General features: G+C 41.4%; 1 protein-coding gene across 3 annotated transcripts in view; it reads right to left on the bottom strand.

Moving 5' to 3' along the window:
• Positions 1-18,231, bottom strand: part of RHOBTB1 (Rho related BTB domain containing 1) — a 118,933-nt gene extending 100,702 nt beyond the window's left edge. Inside the window, exons 1-3 of one of the 3 annotated variants that reach the window (XM_078077677.1) lie at positions 17,651-17,784; positions 16,755-16,832; positions 3,376-3,477 (exon numbers count right to left, since the gene is read on the bottom strand). The gene's annotated coding sequence lies outside the window, so the exon portion shown is untranslated. Of the gene's footprint in view, positions 1-3,375; positions 3,478-16,754; positions 16,833-17,650; positions 17,785-18,074 lie in introns of those variants that run through there. The other 2 variants (XM_036083969.2, XM_036083971.2) reach the window with 2 other exon arrangements.
• Between the last annotated feature and the right edge of the window lie 882 nt (positions 18,232-19,113).

Raw genomic sequence — 19,113 nt, 5'->3', positions numbered from 1 at the left:
CTTTGTTATTGGGGGGGGGCTGTCCTGTGCATCTTGAATAGCAGCATCCCTGGCTTCGACTCCCCAGACGCCCGTATCACGCCCACTGCCTCCAGCTGTGACAGCCAAAACTATCTCCAGACATTACTTAATGTCTCCTGGTGGAGAAAAAAAATCACCCCTAGTTGCAACGAACCTCTGTTTTACCTCCTCAACAACTCCAGGAGGTCAGTACTATTAGACTAGTAATATAATTGGTGAGGAAACTGCGGCTCTCCGAGTTTTAGGTAAAATGCCTCAGGTCTCACAGGTAGGAAATGACAGGGCTGGAAGGCACAGAGACTGCCTGCCTCTTTTGAAGGCTGTTAGGTGTGGCTGGAACCCACAAGTCATGATGTGCCCTCTGCCACCCCCCTCTCTTCTAGATCTCATTGTGGGGGTGCAGCCCCAGGAAGGAGGAAGGCGTGCACATGACCTAGTACACGGAACTTTTATTGTACCTTGGCCTTTTATTTGGCAGATTAATTCCATTTTAATTGGAATTCTGGAAATGAATGAAAAAAAATTACAAGTGTTAGATGGTCTGTTCTCAGGGTTTTTGAATTTGTCTGATTTAATTCTAACCTATTAGCATGCTATTATGGAGGAGTATTATGTTGAGAATCAATATTACACTAAACACTAATATTTTATTCAGTATTAAAAATTTATACAAGTGGTAATACAAGTGCTTTATTCCTACTTCGTCTAAATGAGAAGAAATGCTTCCTTAGGGCGATTTCAGTTACCAAGAAAATGTTATCTTCTTAGGATACTATTGGCATTACACTTTACATAGATCATTGCTTCAATGAATTAGTAAGACTTAATTGAATGAAATTTGTTTATTTTATTATAAAGTGTATGAGTTTTTCAGCGTATCAAAAATGTTTTCCATTTTCTACTTATATCGCATGTTAAGAGGTCAACAAAAGTACATTATTGTCCAATATTGCCAAAAAGGTCAAAACAACTCCTACTCATTCTGGCTTCAGGATATCCTTCCTCTTTCCCTCCCTCCCTTGCTTCCTCTTCTTTTTTCCCCATTTGGATACTCTATCCTTTTTTTGATTCAAATGTAATCTTAGGCTGGAATTGGAACCTAAATGTATCCAGACTCTGCATTATGTACATTTTTTTGCACAGAGGAACTACTAAGCCTAGATAAACTGTAAACTAGATAAACCTCTAATAACCACCTAGAGATAGTTCAGTTAGGCGGGATTTCAAAACTGGATTTCAAGTCGGCTCTCCAGACTGTGCCCCCCTGGGTACCTCTCCCAGCATCTGGCCTTGCCACACGCTTTGGTTTTAGATCCTGGGCCCATGGCATGGATCTCATGGCTCTTCCGGACCCCTCTTCTGTTTACTTCCTCTACTCTCCTAAATTCAGTAGCTTTTTCAAGCTTCCAAGCCAGGGCAGTTTGGATCTAACGAAGGTATTCACAATTTTTATCACTTGAGTATTTAATTCACAACTTTTCAAATATTTGAAAACTATGAGAAAATGACACTTTTAAAAATATCCCTAACTTTGTGAATTGTTATACTTTGTTAACTTTGTGAATTGTTCTTCAGTATTAGACTTAGAAAAGTTTTGCTTTGTGTTTTAGTGATCTCCCAACTGGGCTGGCAAGATCAATCAGTTAATATGCACATACCTTGAAAGACCAACTCTTTGGGAAAAGGTTGCTTGTAATTCTAAAGGCATATTAGAAGTTAAAAACTGCCATGCAAAATCAAAGCAAAAAAAAAAAATTGTTGACTAAATTAAGCTAACCGAAAAATTAGAAATGGGAAGTATGTTCAGCATAGTAATCACCATTACAAATAGGAAAATTTAAACTAAAAAAATAATTTAATGGGTTGACTTTTCTAAAATATTGATTAGATTTCATTAATAAGCATTTTATGCATATGGCTATTCTGAAAGTTCCTTTAAAAATGAAAGACTAATGCCTTAATGAGAGGTATTATTACATGAACATATTTGAATCTGGCTTATGAAAAATAGGACTTGAGAATTTAAAATGTGTGCATAAAATGCAAATGGATTTAATTAACTGAAAACCCATAAGACAGAACTTCTTCAAATAAGCAATTACTTTGGGGACTAATAGAGTAAATAGGATCCTGATTCATTAGCACAAATATCCATATGAGAGAAGGATCAGCAAATTTTATTCTTTAAGTTATTTATGCACACATGGTAATATCTCATTAATTTATGGCTTCAATAAATTTAAAATCTTTTGATAATTTTTTCATGAGCTGGGCTGACGTTTACCTTTGCTTTTGCAGACACGTTATTTATAGGTAGATAATATATGGTGTTTTAAACATTTATTTTCAATCTTGCATACACTTTTTAGACACAGAATAAACTATTTTCAGTGAACCTCAGGCACTTTACAAGCTCCTACATACATCCAATCTATATGCTAATAACAAAATGTTCATATGATTTATTATTACAGGTCTCCTTAAGGATTTCTACTTTGTAATGTTTTGTTGGAGTTACTATATGTAGTTTAAAGAATAAAGGCCACGTTTGTTTGAACTACTTCAGCCTACCCACAAATTCAGAGATGCCCAGCTCCCTAATTTGTTAGAATAAATGAAATGTATTAATGAATATTCACAGCTATACATATAGAATTTTTCTTTTAAACATGTATTAGAACATATAAAGAAAAGTAAAATACAATGAAGGGTGAAAATAAATGATTTTGTCGGTGGACAAAGGAGTGAACTGTCTCAAATCATTTTAAGTCCTGCAGGCACAATATCCTGGTGAAAGAACTTAATAATGTTGCCCTTTCTTTAAGAGCTGATTTTGCTCACGTGGGGTGACTCAGTTCTAGTCACTTGCAAAGTGAGATGTTTTTCCAGTTAAAGACAGTCAGTGCCCAGGCCAAAAGGGGTGGATGCTCCAAACTAGGGCTTCTGGAATGAAGAGAATGCCACTGCCCAGCAATCTGGCATTTTTAAATCTTCCTTTTATGTGGCCATGACTTTTCAGAGTCCACATGTCAATTTGCACCAAAGAATTAAAAGCGTGTATAAAGTGGGGAGAAGAGTTATGTTATTTTAATTATCAAAACTCACATGTAGTTCAAAATGACTCCAACTCTAAGCCAGATAAAACATATTAAACTAGAATTTATGAAAACCACAATTGCACTAAAAAATGGAATATTCTCCTTTTTAATGAAATATTCTGAAGACAGATCTGGATATGATTCATAAATCATGCTACCTTCATACCAGAAGCATTTCCATTTCTTTTGTAAATATTGTGAGGAAATTAGGAGGAGGGGAAAGGCAAATATGTTACTCAAATTAGTAGTTACTTACCATACGAAGGGGGAGAACAAGCTTCAATTCCATTTTCGTAACTTAATCAAGAATACTTGATGAGAGAGGCCTCTTTCATGAGCTTCTTGAATGTTATAAAATCTGGGGAGGAGACAGAAGCATGGACTGTTTCATCGTCAAGAAGAAAACTTCTCAAAACAATACTAGTTTCTTATGTCAGTGGTTAGTTCTCATCTGGACAAGAGCTATCCCAGCCAACCATATGCCACCTACTCATCAACCAGCTGCCCACAAAAGTTTGAACCAGATAGGCTGAAATGACCACTGTCACTAGAGAAAGTAGACCCAGGGTTGAATCCCACTCAGTACTTGTCTGAGTGAACTTTATGTCCTTGATTTCACCGAGCTTCTGCTCCGTCATTGCTCCGTTGGGAGTAATAATACTAGATAGTCAATGGCTTGTTCTGACGATCAAAGGAAATGGTGTCTGGAGAGACATTTAGTCAACACCGGAAGTATTTAATTTATTGATGCCCTGACTCTTCATCTTAAGGATCTGGGGTGGCTTCCAAATAGAAAAATAATGAAATATGAATAAAAATAACAGTGTTGAGAGTAGAAAAAGGAAGAAGTTCATATGCTACCTATATTGGTCAACAGTTGAAATAATTGAAGTTACCATTTGGATTTGAATTTCTTGATAATTTAGGTAAAAGGAGAACATAATTTCTTCTATAACTCCTATTGTTAGAAAGGAGAAAATGTGTTACTTCCCCCAAAGAAATTGCCCTGAGACAAAATTCACAGAAAAATTTTTCATGGAAAACACGATATACGGACAGTGAAATAAAATGAACTATTTAACAAAAGTGGGACTGACTACCTTCCTTGAAAGCTGAAGGGCAAAATAGTACTTATGCTTGGAGGTAGTTATTATTGCCATAAAATTGTATTATTCCTAGAGACAAGCATGAAGCTTGAATTAGGGAAATACTAAATATAATCCCACTGACTGCCAATTAACAAATCACCCAGCACTTCCCCCTTGTTGTGCCTTCCTAACACACACACACACATACACACACACACACACACACGTGCACGGAGCTTCTTTCCTTAAGTCATGTTCTCAGTAGTGGGAGGGGGGGAGCTTCTGAAGGAAGTCACTGATTGCTGGCGACTGTAGGCCAGTCACTGCTCGATAGGGGATGGAGCTGCAAGGATGAAGTGTGAACCTAGACGTGATACAGGACTGACAGCTGCACCCATTCCATGGGGCCAATCCAAAAGGGAAAGGAAGAGAAAGATACAACCAAATGATTATACAGTTGACCCTTGAACAATGCAGGGGTGAGGGGTGCTGACCCCGCACGGTCAGAAATCTTCATATAACTTTTGACTCCCCCAAAACGTACCTACTAATAGCCTACTGTTGACTGGAAGCCTTACCAATAGCATAAGCAGTTGACTGACACATATTTTGTATGTTCCATGCATTATATACTGTATTCGTATGACTAAGTAAGCTAGGGAAAATGTTATCAAGAAAATCATAAGGAAGAGAAAACACATTTATAGTACTCTTTCATATTTCATTTTATGGGTGCTCTATAAATTATAGATTAGATGATTTTGAAACATCAAATAGCACTATGAGAGGCTCTGAACATAGGGTTAAGAACACCATTCTAGAAAATATTTTCTGAATAAGTGACAATAGCAAGACTGTCCAAATTTGGGACACTAAAAGAATGGAAGGAGAGAGGGTGAGGAAAAAAAAGTACAGATGGACATGTTATTTTTCTTTTTTATTTTAACACAAATTTGTTTGATCATTTTATAAAGATCAGGTAAGGTTTATATCTGAGGGAAGATGTTGCATTTGTTTCAGTGAATCAGATTACAAAATATTTAGTCACTCTGCATTTGAGATTATCACATGAAATATATTTTATGGCAGATCTCCCAATAGGGCTGGAAAATATCTTCCTGGTACCTGTCTTAGTGCCTGGCACATAGAAGAGATTTTAATATTTGTTGACTGAATAAGCGCTTGCTCATCCAGTTACCTCTCTCCAGCTGCTTTCCAATCTCGTTTCCCTTTTATAGCCAAACTACTGCAAATAATTACCAACAGTCATCTTTCTTTTCTTAACTCCCATTGGCAGCTCACACCTCTGCAGTCTGACCTTTGCCTCATCACAGTGCTCACTGGCTGACCTATTAACTTCTACCCCCACCCCACCCCCCGCAACGCATGCGCAGACAGTTGTGGTGTAGCCGGTGCCCGAAGGGAAGTTGAGGCTGCAGCTCACCCCAGAGAAGTTGCTGAGCACGTGCTGTGCGATGTGTCAGCCCACAGCCTCCTTCTTCTAAACAGGGCTGCCAGCAAGTGGGTGAGGCGAGTCAATACTGCTTCATGAACATTTGGTTTATTTACCTTGGGCACACAGGCACCACTGGGTGGAGGAACAGGCAGCGTTGTGCTCATAAAATTCCTTGCTGTCAGGTTCACGTTTTCTCTCCAGTTCAGACCCCAGGACCTCAGACTCTTCTATGCTCAAATTCCACCCCAGTTCCACTCTATCGTGGTCACCAACATGTCAGAATGGCTTTCTTCTCTATCATGCTAGCTCCCGAGGTATCTCGTTAGGAGAGATGTAAAATATGAAATGTGAAATCTTCTAAATAGGCATGACTGCAAATAGACCCAGTTAGAACTCTATTTCCCATACATTCCACTTAGCGATTTCTCTTTATTTTAATTCAAAACAATTCTCTCCTGATCGGTGCTCTCCACTCTTGCTAAATAAACAGTTCTTCTCAATCTTTCACATTCAAGCCAACTGACCACTCCCACCCTCCTGAAATGAAATCCTCACTCCCTTGCCCTCCCTGCCCCCCATGATCCAGCAATTTCCTGGGTTTCCTTCTATTTCACTACTCCTTTCATCCTGTACAAGCTCATCCTTCACTACTTGGCTGTTATGGATTTGAATTCCTTAAGACTTTCGTTCCACCATTCACTTTATAATCTTCCTGTAGGCAGTCATATCCATCTATGGATCATATCCATCATAGCCAGAACTATGGATTAAAGATGAGCCCAAGTTTACATCCAAACCCTAGAGCTTTCTGACAAGCTCCACACCCACAATCCAATGTCTTTTTGCTCTGTCCTCCAATGTTCCCTACAGAACTCAAACTCCGTATGTCCAACTGAACTTAGCATCTGTCTTTGCAAACTTGTCCTCCTCCAGTGTTCCCTTACTCTTCCGCATGGAATCCACATCAATATTGCAGAAGACGGCCCGTCCTTTTACCTTTTCCATGTCTCTTGAATCCATTCACTTTTTAGAAATCACCACCTCAACCTTCCTACCCCTAGGCCATGCTACCAGTATCTCTGTACTGAAAATGTTCAACTGGTCTGCATGACCTTCTCCCCTTGCCAACCTATACTCTGCATTGTAGCCAGAAGTATTTTTTTGAAATAGCAAATTGATGATGTAACTCATTACAATCCCCCCTCCCCTCTCCCAACCTTCTCATTGGCTCTAGGATGAAGACATATTTTTTGCTATGGCTAAAAAGCCTTTAATGGTGACGGCCCCTGATCACATCTCCGGACTCATGCTGTTCACCCCTGCTGTCTGCACTCTAGCCACTTGATCTTCCTTCAGTCTCTCACATTGCTTCCACTCTCCTCTTCTTGTCATATATCACAGCTTTCCACGTCTTCCATGTCACGCCTTCTGCCTCTACTCCTTGTCTAGTTGACTCCTATCTGTCATTTAGATCTCACTTTCCAGAACCTTGTGTCTCTTCTCTGTGGCATATTTACAACAGTTTCAGTTTCATACTGATGTCTCTCTTCCCCACCAGCCGGCCTTTAGGCTGAGTGAGGGCAAGGGATACCTGAAGCTGTTCATTATATCCTAACAGTGTCTGGCACTTAGTGGGTACTTGGTAAAGTTGACTTTATTGAACACGTGTATAAAATGAGCATGAAAATAAACACATATAAATTCAGTGTGAAAAATGTACCCATTGCGTAGCGTTTGAAAATTCTAAAGATAAGCACTGTGTTGAGATCAGTAACGAGCACTGGGAGCTTTTGGAGGATTTAAGAAATTAAAGTAGGAGGGCTTCTTTTCTCACACAGATTGAGTAGTGGGTTGATGGGAGTGATGGGGATCTTTTTTTTAAAAGATTTTATTTATTTATTTGACAGAGAGAGAGTGAGTGCACGCACAAGTGGGGGAGTGGGAGAGGGAGAAGCAGACTCCCCATTGAGCAGGGATCCTGATGTGGGACTCGATCCCAGGACCCTAAGATCATGACCTGAGCCAAAGGCAGACGCTTAAGGACTGAGCCACCCAGGCGCCCCAGCGATGGGGATTTTTTTTTAATGAAAAATTTCACCTGGGCCAAAGCAACTGTTTTTTTTTTTTAAGATTTTATTTATTTATTTGAGAGAGAGAGAGCAGTGAGAGAGGGAACACAAGCAGGGGGAGTGAGAGAGGGAGAAGCAGGCTTCCTGCTGAGCAGGGAGCCTGCTGCGGGGCTATATCCCAGGACCCTGGGATCATGACCCGAGCCGAAGGCAGACGCTTAACGACTGAGCTACCCAGGCGCCCCCCAAAGCAACTGGTTTAAGCATATGAGAAATATGCTAAGTTATGAGGATAGTGCTTTTAACTCTATTCTTACCATTTTGCCCCTACATATATTGAACAAGAGCCATTGTAAGGAGAGGAAGAGATGATTGAGACCAGGGACATGCTGGGGAGGCAAAGGAGAGAAGATGTTTAAAAAATGTTTTAGTCTCTGGATTGTGAGTATTCTGCTGGGTATGCCTTTTTATATCCTTGCTTCTAAAATCCATGTCATTACATGCAATATAATTGTCTGTGCTTCCATATGGCGACAAAATTCTAGCAACTATATCAGGATCTCAATAAATAGGCAAAACAAAAATGTTGCATAAGTTGTTTTCCCTCAGTTACTTTGCAAATAGAACCCCCCCCAATAATAAAACACAAATTTTGTAAATTAGTATAGTATCAGTTATGAATGCCATTTTGCAATTATGAGAGTAAAAACATTCTACATTGAAATAAGAAATGCCATCTGATTTCGATTTAACTCAAAGGGGGAAAAACACATTCCATTTAAGAATGACAAATAAAGCTGTCAATGTGATCCATTTATAGCCCCTCCGAGAATGCCACAAATCCACATAATGTTCCGAGAAGCTAGTTATTGTATTTGCTCTCTCAAAGAGAGAAGGCGTAGAAGTTCCCGTGACAGACTGTTATCCAAGGAAACTAAGGTTAGGGGGAATAACTTAACGTTAGTCAACATCCTAGGTGCATACGCCTTCAAGGGGAGAACGATAGCTTTGGGCATCTTACTTAAATAGTGTGTGGCAGTGGAAAGGGTGGACTGCTGCAGGGACGGGTGGGGTGTAAGACAATGGAGAAAGCTCTTTGTTTTCCTCATCTGTCCCCCACCCCTCCTCCTCTGAGCTCTGTGAGGGTCTCACTGACCTCATGAGGCCTCTTTCTGCAAGGAAAGCCATCTTCATTGTAAACAACCAAAGTGCCAGTTATGTTTGAACATTTATTATGGGTTATTTCAGGCTCAGGTACAAGGACACTTGCCACAAACATTGGAAATATAATCTCCATTCTTTATTATGATACTGAAACTTCCTTCTTTTAAGAAGCAGTTTGCTATTAAATACATATCCATGTATTCATCTATAAGTATATGTAAAACATGACCCTCTACAGGACATAACTGATTATATTTTTCTCCTTCACGTTGGCTGCTAAAAACTGAGAACAAAATTTGTTACTATCTTCTAGCAAGAGTGTTGAATTTCATGGCATAAATTTTGAGTATGAATCTCTCTCCTGGCCCCATCTTCTGTTCTTAGCCTTATTTTTTTTCCTTTGACTCATTTTTTCTTACCTATTTGAAATATATTTTATATTGCTGTACAGTATGTATTTTTATTAGCCTTTCTCTATAAGCCTTAAATCCTCTCCAGCGTATAAATAAAACATTCAACATTTATGGATGCCTTTTTTTTTTTTTCCTTTGGAGGGTTGCAGAATTTTCCCAAGACAACATATAATTTATTACTATAGATGCATGAATATTAACACATTGGTATTCATAGTAATTAAATTTTTTGTGATATTTAGTTTAATATTTCACTTAGATTTTCTTAATATTTATATATATACCTTTAGAACTGGGATTCCTAGCCTGAGGTCCATGGACTCAAATTATATGCAAAATTTTGAGCATGTAAAATTTTATTAATGAGGCATTTCATGATTTTAATCCAATTCTGAAAGGTGATTTTGACCCAAAAGATAAAAAAAAGATTACTACTTTGTAGTGGAATAACCACAGAAGACCAGGTCTTAGTCTTCTGACACTCAACTAATGATAGGCTATTTACTGACTACCCACTAAGTGCCTGGCCCTGTAATAGATACTCAGTAGGTATTAGAGCAGTAAACAGCAATAAACGTGTAGGCTTGACTTCTGACCTCAGGGTGCTTCTAGTCCAGTGGGGGTGAAGGTAGACAATAAAAAAACGAACATAAAACAAATAAGCAATATCTGAGGGGAGAATATTTGAGATAAAGGGACCAGCTAATGCGAAGAAGGGAGATGTTATAATCCATAGCTCTCCTAGGAAATATGAGTGGTAGATCTCCAAATTCACTTTCAGTACTTCAGTCTAGAATAATCAGACTAATGCTCTTATTCATGAAAGTCAGAAGTGTTTTCCTTGTTTTCATTTTCTTTTAAAGTTAGATTTCCTAATGTGAGGGAAATGTATCTTCAGAAAAAGATTATACATTAACTTCATTCGTTAAGTATTTGAGTCTCCCATCTTTTTTTTTTTTTTTTTAAGATTTATTCATTTGAGAGAAAGAGAGAGAGAGAGTGCACAAGCAGGGGGAGAGGCAGAGGGAGAGGGAGAGGGAGAAGCAGACTCCCCGCTGAGCCGGGAGCCTGACGCGGGGCTCAATCCCATAAGCCTAAGGTAGACGCCCAACCATCTGGGCCACCCAGGCGCTCCTGAGTCTCCCATCTTTAAGGCACTGTGGGGGATGCCCTCAAGGTGCTCAGCACAGCCCAAATAAAATATAACTGCCATACATGTAACTATAATGTACCGTAAACCAATCCCGTATTGTTCCCTACCATAGGTTTATGAGCCAAGTAAATTCTAGGGCCCAGACGCTTTAATATACAGTTTGAAACCCAAAGCTCTTTAGAAAGGCACCAATCACCCTGTAAAAGTTAAAGATGGATGAGCTGGAGAAAGCGACACATCATGAAAACTGGGATTAAACATTCTTTGAAATAAGAACATTGTACTCTGTGGTTTGGAAAATGCTCTAAAGAGCCCTGGCTGTGTAAATCAATAAATTAAGGTGTGACTAAAGATCATAACTATCTCCCACATTATTAGATGTTTTCCCGAATTAAATTCTTTATGCATATATTAAACAAATAACATACCGAAAAGATGAAGATGACACTGAGGTCACAGAACTCTGTGGGATGCCTCCTGGGTCCCAGAACCCATGTGAGAGCTCTGTGCACATGCCCTGGGAGGGAGGGCTGTTATTAGTTCTGTTTTACTGAGCGGGAGAAACTGAGGTTTGGAGAAGCAAAGCGATTTGCCTGGTCACAAAGCTGGTCACAGGAGACAGCTGGGATTGGAACCTAAACAGTCGAACTCCAGAGCCCCTATGATCCCATTTCCTGCATTATCAGTCAGCTCTGGGAAGGCAGGTGGTTGCGAGAATTCTCTCCGATAAACTCATCTGCTTTGTGGTTTAAATGGCTTTGGGGAACAACTTTCTGAATGATTAGTCTGAGCTTATCGTGTGCAAATTAATTTAAATATTAGCCAAAGCGAAACCGTTAAGATGGCAAATCTGCTATGAAAAGTAACACACGCAATTAAAGTTTCCTTGACTTTGGCTCGGAGTATATGATTTAGAGTGTCCATAATATTCCCTCTCCTAGGAAAAATAACAAAGAGTTGAATGTATTTATTTTAAGATCCTCAGTTAAAAATACAAACATTATTGTTTCTGCGCTTACTGTTTTTTGATAATGAAATTTTAACTTGGAAAAGGGAGATTTTAAAGCTTTCCCTAAATCCAGATCAAACAATCATTTCTCTCTCTTTTGTTTTAACTCCCCCAAACCGTCCGTATCCTAGCAGTAGGGACCACTGATTGAATATTTATGCGCTATCACCCACTGTGCCAACACTGTGCAACCTCATTTTATCCTCACAACAACCCTGTTAGTAGCTCCTGTTATTATTCCCAATTCCCAGTTTAGGAGATTGGGGCCCACAGAAGTTGCACACACACCAAAGGCTTCCCCTTCGTTAATGGAGGAGCTTACACCAGGCCTATTGACCCTAGAGCCCAGGCCACCTACAATTTCACTCTGCCATCTCCCTTTGTCTGATGGTCTTCTCATCCCTCACTGATACATCACTAAGGATGCACTGTTTCCCAATATAGGCAGTCTAAAAACCCTTTAGAATTTAAGGCTGTCCATAATCTGGACTTTTTAAAAAACCAGTCCAAGCTAATTTCTCAATATTCCTTACTAAGTATCCTCAAAGCCTAAGGGAACCTGCCTTCTGTCAAAGCTTTAAGAAGTCTCCTAAACCCACAATCCAGCTAAATTCTCCTGCTCTTAAAGGCCAAGTTCAGGGGCGCCTGGGTGGCTCAGTCAGTTAAGCACCTGCCTTCAGCTTCAGCTCAGATCCCAGGGTCCTGGGATCGAACCCCGCATCGGGCTCCCTGCTCAGTGGAGAGTCTGCCTCTCTCTCTCCCTCTCCCTCTGCTGCTTCCCCTGCTTGTACTCTCTCTCTCTGTCAAGTTAATAAAATACAATCTAAAAAAGAAAAAAAAGGCCAAGTTCACATTCCACTTTTCCAAGCTACCTTCTAAACCCACCAGCCCGGAGGAAGTAGTTTGAAGAGCTGGCCTCTACTGTCTACATTGCAGATGATCCTGATGTTCCCAAGAGCTTTGGCAGCCTGGGATCCATGGAATACTATGAGGGTTCTGTTGGAAAGTGCTATTGGTCTTTTTTCTCAGGAGCATGTTCAGAGCTTGTATCAGTTTCTCAAAGCTTAACAACCACTCAATATTACCATCCCCCTCTCCCCCGCCGGGCCCACCCCCAAGTTCTGGAAACTGATGACATTAAATGCTAATGTTCACTGAGCAAGGTTGCCAGATTTAGCAAATAAAAATATTATATGGGACATGCCTATACTAAAACATGATTTGTTGTGTATTTGAAATTCAACTGTAACCGGGCATCATGTACTTGATCTGCAGCCCTTTCCTTGAATGTTTTGTGGATATTAACCTTATCTCTCTACTATACTGAATGTAATCATCTGGAGGGCAAGGGGCTTCATTATTACTCCACAGAACTTAACATGTAAACTTATTGCTAATTACTGATTTACTTTTGTGGTCCAACAGAAACATTTTGGAACATTCTTGAATTGGGGCCAATATCAAACCCAATAGCTATATCATGGTTATAGATATACGGCTTTTGCTACAAGGAAACAGATTCCCATCATACCTAGTATGCTATTTGCTAGCTTCAAACACATCAAACTTTTCCCTAATTATCTTTGTTTAAAAAAATCCTCTTATAAGGAACCTGGGAAAAATCAAAACATACTAAAAATATTATTGGATCTCAAAGTGAAGTCTTCAGACTATTTGAGAAAATCACAAAAGGTGTTAAAAATGCAGTTGTCTGGGTCCAATCTCCGACCTATTAATTCAGAAATGTGCAGAAAGGCTCTAAGCAATCTGGGTTTTTAAAAGCCTTCCAGATGATTTTTATGCCCTCTAAAGTTTGAGGACTGCTTTTTTTTATGGGATGTAATACTCTAGCAAGGATTGCTCTTTAAGTTAGAGAAGAAAAGTTATTTTAGTCCTTAAAAACAAGCCAGCATCATTTGGAGTTCAAAATATCAATCATTTTTTAAATGTATCTTGAATCTATCATGCTAGTGGTAAATGCTCAGCCCTGTAGATTTGCCATTTGGAGCTCCCCAGCATTTAAACAGAATTGGTAAACTAATGATAGGTATTAAAAGGCTGCCTGATGGATCATTAAAATAGTAAATGAGTCACTGAAATTTATACAGGCCATACAAAACTTAAAAATAAGATTATCTGAAGTAGAGTGTTCTGCTGTGTACCAATGCTGCTATCCAGGATTGGTCTGGGAAACCTAAGGCTCTTTGGAATTTCTGGAAAAAAAAAGTGTCCTTGCATAATGCTCCCTACCCCTGTTGACTGGGTGGTCCTTGGGATTTTTGACTTCTTGGTGAGAGGGGTGCTAGTCTGGAAGTCAGGACGCACAGGTTCTATACTTTATGTTCTGTGTGTCCTCAACCATAAAACAATGATTTGGACCATTAGTTGGTCTCCAATGTATGTTCTGAGCCCAAGTTCCTATTATCATTCTGAGGTTCTGTTTTCTGTTGTCAGATATGGGGCTTGGACCATATGCAGTGTGTCTGCTTGTCCAGGGCGTCCCAGGGTAGTCGTGCTGTCTCCATTACTATACTTGGATCCCCATTCATAACTCAGGCTCACTGTAACAGTGTAAGATCGATGATGCTTCATTCGGGTTTTCCCAGGGATGGGACAATATATTGGCCATTAGCACATGTCCTTTGTAGGAGATAATTTTTCATTATATAATTATAATCATATAATTCATAATTATTCAACACACACTTATTGATCACAGCTATGTGCTAGTGTCACTGTGCTAGACCCTGAGAATACAATAATGAAAAAAGTCAGGCAGAAAGAGCTCTGGCCTCATGTGGCTTACAGTCTGATCGAGGGAATGATGGAGAAGGTAAAAACAATAGCCACATATAAACAGACGTATAAATAAAATAAGTGCAGTTTGTAATCAGTGTTTTAAAGGGATCACTCGGCCTGAGATAGAAAATAACAGAAGAGTGTTCGGGAAGAGCTTCTTGGAGGAGGCGATATTTACTTGGACTGGCAGGAAGGAAAAAGAGACCAGGGAGGGGGTTGGAGGAAAGGTCAGGGCAGGGAAGAGCATATTCTGGAATCCCGTGGGAGGAGCAGTTTATGTGCTTGGCATCCAAATGTCCCTTCCATCTCTGAGAGAGAATTTTATCCAAAACTAGAGAAAGGAAACCAGAGGCCCAGAGGGTTTAAGGGACTTATCTGAGCTCAAATGGCCAGTTAGTCATGCTTCAGTCCAGAATGTGAGCCCTTCTGAGGGATCAGGATCACAATGCAGCAGGAAGCACCACAATGCTTTGGTTCAAATCCTAGCTCTTTGACTCATCAGTTGCTCCTCCTTGGGCACCAGAGCTTCTTTGAGACTCAGTTTTCTTTTGTGTGAAACACAGATGACATCGACCACATGAGATTGTTACAGGGATTGAATGAGATAATGTGGCTCAGGGCCTGGTAGATCACAGGCATGGTGCTCGATAAATGCAAACTCCTTTGATTTTTCACTGAGTGCGCTGTCACCCATACCAAACTGTTGGAAAATAAGTAGGGCAGAGGTTAAGTTATTTGGATAAAGGAAGATTGCTAGCAGAGGGGAAGTTCTGGAATACCGGGTTGGGGCCTGTTCAGCAGCTACCCATCTGAGGGCTGAGTGGAGGAAATGAGGAAGGGCCACTGAAGGTGGCAAGATGTCAGGAAAAACATTCCCAACTTCGTGGTTCTGCTCACAGCTTAATCTGCTAGTGTGGAAACTACAGTGTCTTCATAAAACAGAAAAGACCATCCTTAGTAATATTTATACTTACAATTAGCATATAAGAAACAGGTTTTACTCTAGGAGACCAGTAAGCAGAAAAATGAGACACTTTATTATTAACTACATGTAAAGAGAAAAATGTGATGTTAACATGTCACTCAATCCACTGGGAACAAATTAATTTAATTATCTGCAGGATATTAAAATGATTGCTGGTATTAAGGATACTTAAAAACCAAGCCCATGATATCGGAAGAATGAATAATTTATCTAAGTAACTATGAAAATTTTCTTCATTGTGAACAAAACCACAGATTGAACTTTAGCCTTAAAATACTGAGAGGCATATTTCATGGATTAAAGCGGACAGCTAGCTCTAAGGCCATCCCACAAAATCCGTTTGCTCTCCCCTTAGACGTACCCAAAACGTGAGGGAATATTTATGGTTCAGGCACACTTGAACCAGGGCTGAACATTTCTTAGTTTCAGAAGTTCACTGGGTCCCCTTTCCCCCAGCCATAAGGTAAGTGCCATTCCATATATAACTTTTTTTTTTTTTTAAAGATTTTATTTATTTGACAGAGAAAGACACAGCAAGAGAGGGAACGCAAGCAGGGGGAGTGGGAGAGGGAGGAGCAGGCTTCCCGCTGAGCAGGGAGCCCGATGCGGGGCTCGATCCCAGGACCCTGGGATCATGACCTGAGCCGAAGGCAGACGCTTAATGACTGAGCCATCCAGGCGCCCCCATATATAACTTTTTGAAATGCTGCTTACTTTATGATTCTCTGCCGATGGTGCCTTATGGGAGAAATTTTATTTCAAGGTTTCACAGGATGTGAATTGAACTCATTATTTTACTCCAAACTCATTGTTTAATTGACAGGAAACATGCATTCTAAATCATCTTGTATGCATGGCAGAAGCAGCTACATAAATTTAACAATGGGTGGATTATTACTATTTTGCATATTTATGGAATTTTATATTCAGGAAGCATTTTACAAATCTTTTATTAGTTAATCCTTATACTTACGAGTGAGTCTGACAGGTGGTAAACAATGCTTTGGGTTTTAAATTGCCAATACGTGAAAACTTTAATGGGGAAAAAAAAAATCTATGGCATTCCTCCTTGCTCCCAAACTTGCCAAGAGCACATGTTTGATACCTTTTTCCTCCCTGCAAGCAGGTTGGTGTCCACCTGAAACACAAGGAGAAGGGAGCATACTGGGCTCCGTCCCACATCAGGTGGCCAACATCAGGGGAAACTTCACAAGACACCAAGGTGATACTGACAGCATTTCCAACAAAGATGCATCCCAGTAACAGAGCACATAAAAAGACACATTAGGAAGCAATTTTTCTAAAACTATACAGTAAACTTGGTTTTCAGTTCTAATGATGCCATACTTACTGGACTCACTCTCTAATGACATCACTAGTTCTTTTCAAATGAATGCATGTATATTAAAGAAATAAAACCTAACTCAAACTAAGAGAGTTTGTATTTCTTTTTTCAAAAAGTCACAAATTGAAAACACTTAGCAGCTTTGAACACTCACTTCAAGCTTTTTAGGATCCTCCATTGTGCCCCTCCTCCAGGTAGGAGAAGGTGTTGAAGAGCCGGGCAAAGAAAGCCTCTGTGGATTAAAGTCTCATTGTTGACCCAAACCTTTTACAGCCTAGGGCTTTCAGAGCTACCAAACGAAGAAAAATCAATCACACATCACCTGAGGGCTGGACACGAGGAGCCGCAGAAGCTGCACCTACTTTCTGAAGATTCCAGCAGGGACACGTCCTGTCCAGATTCTAATCTCTTCTGAGTGACAGTGTCTCTATCCCTCTAATCCCTCAGGCCTCCACCCGCCGCCTGCATTGTGTGTGGTGTGTATGTGTGTGTGTGTGTGTGTGCGTGTGTGTGTGTGTGTGTGTGTTGGAGGCCAGTTGGGTTGGAGGGTGCAGAAAACACCCAAAGTATCTGGAACCTAGCACCCTCTGTGTGTGTGTGTGTGTGTGTGTGTGTGTGTGTGTGTTGAAGGCCAGTTGGGTTGGAGGGTGCAGAAAACACCCAAAGTACCTGGAACCTAGCACCCTCTGTGTGTGTGTGTGTGTGTGTGTGTGTTGGAGGCCAGTTGGGTTGGAGGGTGCAGAAAACACCCAAAGTATCTGGAACCTAGCACCCTCTGTGTGTGTGTGTGTGTGTGTGTGTGTGTGTTAGCACCCTCTGGGGCCCCGTGCTTTCTCAGTGCAGCTGGGCAACTGTCAGGAGGTCAGCGTAAGGTAACCAACCAGGTCGCCCCCCTTTCAGGGGTGCAAAGGGATGCTCCAAGCCCTCGCGTCCCCTGAGTGTGCGGATACCGCGAGAGCGCGCACGGAGGGACCCTCTGAGTAACACCTCCCACCCTGCGCGGCCCCCATTCCCCGCGACGCGGCCCCGCCCCGCCCGCGCCGACTCTACCTGCGGACGCTGGAGGCGCGGCGGCGGCGACGGCTGGCGGTCCTGCCGTTGGCCGGGCGGGTGCTCGGGCTTTGTAAAGCCGCCCGACCCCACCCTCTCCGACCTCGGGCGCGCCCCCTTCCCCCCCGCCCGCCTGCAACCGCCCCGCTGGGCCACCTCGCTGCGGCCGGCCGCCGCCTCTCTGCGGGGCGGGGGCTGCCGGGCCCTCCCCACCCTCGCGGCCTGCTCCGAGACCTTCGGGCGGGGCCCTGGGCCGCCCCGCCAGCACCCCCACCCCCACCGGAGCTGGCACCCCGCGGCGCCGGCTCCACCCCCCCACCCTCGGGGTCCCCCAGCCCTGGTCAGCCCAAGTGCCTGTGACCCCGCCCTTGTCTGCGCAGGGCCGGAGGGACCGCGCCCCAGTGTCGGCGTCCCCACGACCCACCTCTGGGATTCCCGTGGGGTGGCCAGGAGTTGGGGGGGGCGACTCCTTCTACCAATGGAGGCCAAGTCTGGGGAAAGTTTCTGGCGGAGTCAAGGGTCAGCTTTTTCTTGTAGGGACGTTCTCTAGCCCAGAGATAGAAACCCAAGCGATCCTATCTGCGGTTTCTGCTGACATCACAAACCACACATCACTCGGTGTCGTGTTGGGTAGTTTACACAAAGACTCCCTATCATTACTGCAGCCTTCTGCACGTTCGCCCTTCAGAAGCCCAGCCGAGTGACATTTCAGCGGACGGGTTAAAGGAACTTAATTTTTTAATAAAAAGTTAATGCTGGAAGCCAATACATTACATGCTAGTTCTGCCCCAAGCTCCAAGCATGGTCACGTCTGAGTAATTCAGACCTTTCAGCGACCAGGATTACGTAGGCTGGTCACTACCTTGCACTTCCAAATCTCCAGAACTTTCCCTCTCTTTAGCCGTCTTTATTTCCCTGGCTATATGGAGGAGGGGTGAAAATGAAATGCAACAAAAACAATTTCAAGAGCTTTTAACAGTTGGTATAAAAGTGTATGGGAGAGACAGTCTGCAATCATTGAAAATAAGATTCGAAAATTATCCGTAGATCTCACTCTTCAGTTTTACCATTTTGCTTGAGTTTGAATTATGGAAGGCTAGGGGTATCTATTATTTTTAGCAGAAATAATACTTTTCTAAGAATTATTAAGCAGATTAAATGTATAATATGGTTATGATGGATCAGGGTAAAATTCCCTTTACAGAAGAATGTGTTACCAGCTGATAGGAGACACATCTTTTTTGGTGAGATAAAATTGGTTTTGTCTTAGAAGGTAAATAATAGAGAAAGGTAAGCTAGAAAACATAGAATCTCTATAGTCCTACCTGCCATCTAATGTATATAATGCCTTTTTGGCTTCCCTCTTTCTTCCAATTGCTCCTAATAAGCTGTAATTTAAAGATTGCTCAAAGCTTTGATATTATTCATTCTTTAAAGTATTTAATGAGGGCTCAAAAACTGCC

Source organism: Halichoerus grypus, chromosome 7 (assembly GCF_964656455.1).
Source record: "Halichoerus grypus chromosome 7, mHalGry1.hap1.1, whole genome shotgun sequence".
NCBI classification, from domain to species: Eukaryota; Metazoa; Chordata; class Mammalia; order Carnivora; family Phocidae; genus Halichoerus; species Halichoerus grypus.
Note: the sequence above shows the minus strand (reverse complement) of the source record. Positions and strands in the feature narration are given on the sequence as shown.